This window comes from Cebus imitator, unplaced genomic scaffold, assembly GCF_001604975.1.
Source record: "Cebus imitator isolate Cc_AM_T3 unplaced genomic scaffold, Cebus_imitator-1.0 Scaffold151, whole genome shotgun sequence".
In the NCBI taxonomy this organism is placed as follows: domain Eukaryota; kingdom Metazoa; phylum Chordata; class Mammalia; order Primates; family Cebidae; genus Cebus; species Cebus imitator.
This window is the reverse complement of record NW_016107466.1, coordinates 2,776,327-2,783,040: the sequence shown is the minus strand read 5'-3', so window position 1 is coordinate 2,783,040 and position 6,714 is coordinate 2,776,327. Positions and strand designations below refer to the sequence as shown.

The following is a 6,714-nucleotide window of genomic DNA, read 5'->3' as shown; positions in this document are numbered from 1 at the left end:
AATTTGTTAAAACTTATAGATATTAATACAATTTGAGATACAATTTTCTTCAACTGAGAAGTGAATCATATATATATGATATATTTTATCATATATAATATATATGAGAAAGCATATTAGTTGAGCAGAAATTACAAAAAAGCAAAAAGAAATATGTTTTTATGGCCAAGTGTGGTGGCTCACGCCTGTAATCCCAGTACTTTGGGAGGCCAAGACAGGTGGATTACGAGGTCAGGAGTTTAAGACCAGCCTGGCCAACATAGCGAAACTCAGTCTCTAATAAAATCAGAGAAAAATAGTCGGGTGTGGTGCAGGTGCCTGTAATCCCAGCTGCTTGGGAGGCTGATGCAGGAGAATCGCTTGAACCCTGGAGGCAGAGGTTGCAGTGAGCTGAGATTGTGCCATTGCACTCCAGCAGGGGCCACAGTGTGAGACTCAGCCTCTCTCTCTCTCTCTCTCTTTCTCTCTCTCTCTCTCTCTCTCTCTCTCTCTGTGTGTGTGTGTGTGTGTGTGTGTGTGTGTGTGTGTGTTTATGGAATTCAAACTTAGATGAGGGGATAAGAATGTGGATGTGAGGTGGAATATCTAGTTACACGGTGGAGAAACATAAGAGACAAAGGGAAGTAAGAGGCAGTTCACCAAGGCAGGGAAATCTTTGATCATATATTTAAAACAGACAATAATCACATGAAATGCCTCTCTCTGGGGGGGGAAGATTTTACATTTTAATGTGGTAAATATGTAAGTAGCCTTGTATAGACCTCTACATGAGCCTATTTCTCTTCTACTAAGTTGTAACGCTTTCAAAGACAAGAACACAACTTTTTAAAATATTTTTTTGCTAACATCTATCCTAGTAAAGAGGATTTACAGCAAATGAGCACATGATATATTTTCTCCACAATGTGAGTTGGAGGATGTTGGCTGAAGTTGACTTTTCTATCTGGCTGCTTAATAACACTTCTTTCTAATTTCACCATTCTTCTCACTATTTTCTTCTCAACCTATCGTAAGAGATTTCTTTCTTTATTCAACAACTATTTATAGAGTGCCAGGTACTATTTTAGGTACTTAAATGACTTTAAATATGAAATTTTACTAGATCTGCATGTTACAAACTTCCGTTAGTTATATTCTACTGCATTACTGACATAATTTTTAATTAGAGGAGAGTTCATTCTTATTTAGTGCTTTATACTTAATATTTACTTAATTTTTAGGTAAAGTATTTAAATGTTTTAAAATGAAATTTTATATCACTACCTGTTATGGAATTAATTGCATTCCCCTCAAAAAATTAATACATAATGCTTCTGTTGTACATAAACATGATGATTGTGTTTCAGTGCTCACGTGTGAGACATGCCTCTCGCTAATGTTATTATAATGTTGGCACATTACCTGTCTGACATTTTACATATACATATCATGTGTTAAAATCCTAACACCCATTTCCTCGAATATGACTTTCTGTAAATGGGGGTCTTTATTGAAATAATTAAGATAAAATGAAGACATTAAGGTGGCCCCTAATCCAATATGACTAATGTGTTCATAAGAGAAAATTTAGATGCAGGCACATACATAGGATGCCCCAAATGTATTTAAAGAAAATACATTACTCTTGTTTAAACCATCCAGTGTGTGATACTTTGTTACAACAGCCCTAGACACTAATATACTTCCATAATTGCAAAATCGTTTCTACTTGCAATGTAAAAGTAATTATTAAAAATAATTGTACCTCTACTAAAATTTTAAATTGTATTTTAAAGGATCTTAAAAAATATATTCTTGTATCTCAGACTTTCACAATATGGACTGAGCTTTGGAATATCACCTAGGAAGGTAAGTGTTTACATAGAGCTGGAGACAGGCATCAAGGCCACAATGCCTTTTCCAAAGCAGCTGCGTCTTCCTTTGACATTGTATTCTTTCAACGCAGTATATTTGGAACTGTGTCAGGGTCTGCAGTCATTGTGTGAGGGACTAAAGCACCAGACCTAGGCAGCATTTAAAACTGGCACAGTCAAACTCTCTCCAAGGACCCTTCCTGCAGCCCCCAAGGCTGCCTGCATCCAAGAAGCATTGAACTGAAGCAGGTAGAGAGTTCCTACCCACGCCCCTCACTCCTGGCTGCCTCCAGCTTGGGCCCCTGCCTGGACACTCTCAAGTGAGATGTTGAGAAACTAGGCCCCTAGATCCAATTTGGGAAATTGGCTTGAGGCAAAAACTGGAAAAGAGATAAAAGACTGGATGATGAAAAATGATATGTAGAGAAACAAGGATAGCAGGTGGTAGCCTGGGAGGCATTAAGAGGGAAAAACACTGAATAAAGGACAGACGATGAATAGAAAGGAAGATCTTGAAAAATGGGATTTGAATGAGAAAAGCTAAAGGAAAACAGAAACACATTCTCTACCCTTTAAAAAATGTTGATTATTTTCCCACCACCTCCCTTTCTCACGCTGATCTCTCTTGGCCTCTGCATCATTTAAAGTCCATTGATGCTCTTTTTCTTACCCTTTGCTAACCAGACTTGCCAGGTCCTTATTTCTTTGTCTTGGTCACCCTGCCTCACTCATCTCCCTACTGTCATCTAGCAGACGAGGAGTGGGCTCTGATGGTTCTATTTCAAATGCCATGAGGAATAAATACCATTTCTGATACTCTCAAATAATATTTAAATACTTTTAAAGCACCAATTGACTAAAGTCAATTTGGGATTTTCACAACAGTGTAAAAATGTGCATCATTTAGAATGAATGTAGGTGAAGTTGGTTTTACTTATTAAAATGCACCACAGTCTAATACTCAACTACTCTACGGACTGCTGTTATTTCCATCCAATTATATTTCACCATCATGAAATACATTTCATCAGCCTATCTCAGTCTTATGAATGAAATAATTTCACCTTTTAAAAAAATACAATGATTAAAAAAAATAAAACAAGGCTTTCTGACATTGCCACCTTGATTACAAAATGATATGCCACTTCTTAAAATGAGCAAGGTCCAGAAACAGAGAAGCTATTAGAAATGTATTCTCAGGATGATTTAATTATCCAACATCTCCCAAGTAAAACACTAAAGAGTTATTTGCATATAAATTCTGTTGACAGTGTATTATCCTCACTATAGAACTGTGCATGAGAAAGGATTCTTCCAATTACTAGTAGAAACATAAACAACACTATTTTTTAAATGTATTTATTTAAACATTGGTAAGAGAAATATTTCTACAAATACACAGTAGACTCACTATAACTCTAAATATGCATTTGTAAGCATATGGCAGCGTGTAATAGAAGTGTAGCCACTTTTTTTCTTTTAGTTAATTTATTTTCTGAAGAAATTGTTGCCATTTTCATCTTTATAGTCACCAATTAACAGACATTAACTCTGAATCAGCCACTAAGACATTTTCAGGTTTCATATACACAATGAACCTGTGAGTGGGTATTAGTTGATCACTTGCGAATATAAAGAATGAGACAGAGAGAGATCATAGAGTTGGCACTAATGGCAAAAGAAAGATCCAAGATTCAAAGCTTTGCCTGCTGGTCCTTAACCCTTGCTTTTTCAGGAACACAAATGAGTCTCTTTCTCAGTCTCTGTCTCTTTCTCTTTTACATCTCTCAGCTACTCTCTGTCTTGCTGGTACTGCTCCTTTGCCCTTTGGATCTCCCTTCACACCCTCCTTTGCTTTCTCCACTCCTCTCTTTTACATATTTACTATGTTGTGCAATTGCAGAATATTTTCCCAAAAAGGAGCCCAGTACCTGTTAGCAACCAGTCTCATTCCTCCCTCTTCCCATACACTGACCACCACTCACCTATTCTCAGTCTCTATGGATTTGTTTCTTTAGGATATTTAATATAAATGGAATCTTATAATACGTTTCTGGATTCTTTCATTTAGCATAAGGTTTTCAAGGTTCACCCATTTTGTAGCATACAACAGTGCCTCATTTCTTTTTATGGCTGCATAATATCCCATTGTGTGGATGTACCACATTTTGGTGATGGACATTTAGGTTGTTTTCTCTAAATCACTTTTCATAACATAATCAGATCGGGTATCCCAACAACAGTGAAGTTTCTGAGATTTTTACCTTACTAACCAACTAACAATTAACATGTCACAGTTTAATGGATGCTCACAGAAGACATGAGACTCCTGGATCAGAGACACAGGACTTTATTACTAACGGTACGGTAATTAGCATGAGTCTCATTTTTGCATCAGTTCTCCTTGTCTTACAAGTCTTGTGGAGGCAACGCTCAGAGGCCCAGTTGAAGCTGTGCATAGAGCGGATTAGCATCACAGCGAAGAGCCTCAGCTTAGTGAATGCAATTTTTTTATATATATAATAAACTATAAGTAAGTCTTTCCAAACATCGGTCTGGGAAAAGACATTATCTGTTGCACTAGATAGTAAACAAACCTGCCCTGGTGATACTATCCATATTTTCAAATGTTGTTTGCTATATTGAATCCTTGAAAACATACTGTGGAACAAAAGGTCATTTAATGACTGTACTCACAACAGAATGAGAATCACAAAAGACTCGTGGAAAATTGTCTCCCAGTAGAGAGTGTTCTGCTGTTTTTCTAGTTTAATGAATGAAGTACCTACCAAAGAATAGTCTTTAATATTTTATTGGCTATATTTTGCTTTTACTGTCAAGAATACATATTTTTATTAGAATATGATTTGTTATTGAGGAAACCAGCTAGCATTACAAGATTCTATTGGTCCACTATGGATCAGGCATTGCACAGTTCATTAGCTGCATTACTGTATTTAATTTCTGTGATGACACATGCAAAAATTTATACTTTTCTCATCTTACAAACGAGGAAACTGTAGCTCTGAGAGATTAAGTGACTTGCATAGATGTTCACAACTAGTAAAGGATGGAACCATGATTTAAAACTATGACTAAGCAGACTCCAAAGAATTTTTTATTCTAATATTTTATAATCCAAGGCAGATTGTGAATGTGCTGAAACAGATATATGAAGATTAGTGTTGTCATAACAAAGGAGGTAGTTTCCAGTAGAGAAATAAAAAATTGTGTATCTCTAAGAACACAGAAACTGATCAAATAAGTGTGTCTGTAGTTCAAGAAGTACAAGTATTTGGTATGGCAGATATGTAGTATGGCTTGAAAAATGACACAGAATTTACACATGACCAAAATGATGGAGGACCTTGAGTAACCTGACATCATACTCAAGAGAGGCTGAAGATAACAGCTGTTCCTTGGGAAGAGGCCACCAGCACCAGGTCTTAAGATTCTGGCTTTTTGCTTTGCTCAAATGTAGAAAAATGTCTATCCTGGATAGAGAGTATCCAGGAAGAACAGGGAAGAAACTTTCAGGTGGATTTACGCCATGGAAAATACAGACATCTCAAGTTCCAGTTCTTAAGATATTTGGGTGGCAAAAGAAAAGGGGGCTGCCAATAATTTGTTGTAGCTTCTATTTTTGTTCCACACCAATTCAGATTCTGGGAAAATAAATAAATTCTTTTTATTATGTGTCTAATACAATCAAAATATAATATATTCAAACTGAATTTATGCTTATAAAGTCTATTCAAGTGGCTTTCAAACTGTTTTTATAATAACAAAATATTGTAAATAATGTATTGTGCTAAATTTCACTATATAAAGAAAATGATGTGTACGAATCCATAGAGATGAATTAAGAACCAAAATTACTAGGCCATTCCCTTTCCATACATTGACTTCTGGAGCACCTTCCAGGGATGCTAAATTTCCATATCACAGTGCAAAAGCTGAGTACCTAGCCCAATAGCCTATTTTACTGGTGAGAAAACTGAGGCTCAGGGAAAGGAAGCAGCAGGCTAGTATGTTGTGGTAGAGTTAAGAACATTTCTAGCTAAATATGGCACAGAATTCTTTCAGTGCTGCTTTGACAGCCAGAAAACTCCATGGCCAGTAACACCTCTACACTGGCTTTACTTGAGCCCATGCACTTGCTTTGCTCACTCAGTCCAGCACTCTGTGCTCAGCTCACACTGTCGGCCCAGACACCATGCCACCTTGGCTCTGCACTCAGCCCATGGCTAGTCCAGGCGTGCTGTAACTGGCTTCTGACTTGGACACTGGCGTCTGGATGAGGGGGATGCAGCAGAACCCTAAAACTTGGAGACTCCAGCAACTGTGGATCCCCAAGAGGCTGTCACAGCTTCTTCTGGGAGAGTCGTGAGGTTTGAGCCACCAGGGAGGGGGTCTCACTCTGCCACCCAGGCTGGAGTGCAGTGGCACAATCTTGGCTCACTGTAACCTCTGCCTCCAGGGTTCAAGCAATTCTCCTGCCTCAGCCTTGCAAGTAGCTGAGATTATAGGTATGTTCCACTGAGCCTGGATAATTTTTATATTTTTAGTAGAGATAGGGTTTCACCATCTTGACCAGGCTGGTCTTGAACTCCTGACCTCATGGTCCACCTGCCTTGGCCTCCCAAAGTGCTGGGATTACAGGTGTGAGCCACCACGCCTAGCGCATTCTCTCTTTCGTTCCTGCTGCTTGCAGCTCAGCAAACAAGGGAGTGTTATAGCTCATTAGCTCCAGCAGCCTGTGGCTTGGCAAATGGGAGGGTGTTGCAGCTCTGGCTTGGGAGTCCCAAGGTCTGGGTTCCCAGAAGCGTTGGCAGCTCTTCACGCCTGTAGTCCAGCAAAC

The 6,714-nt window shown here is 38.3% G+C and overlaps 1 non-coding gene across 1 annotated transcript; it reads left to right on the top strand.

The window, feature by feature from the left end:
* Positions 1 to 1,307: 1,307 nt before the first annotated feature.
* Positions 1,308 to 1,411, top strand: LOC119473362. Its single transcript, XR_005202570.1, has one exon. It is a non-coding gene; the product is annotated as a small nucleolar RNA U13 (small nucleolar RNA).
* Positions 1,412 to 6,714: the final 5,303 nt, after the last annotated feature.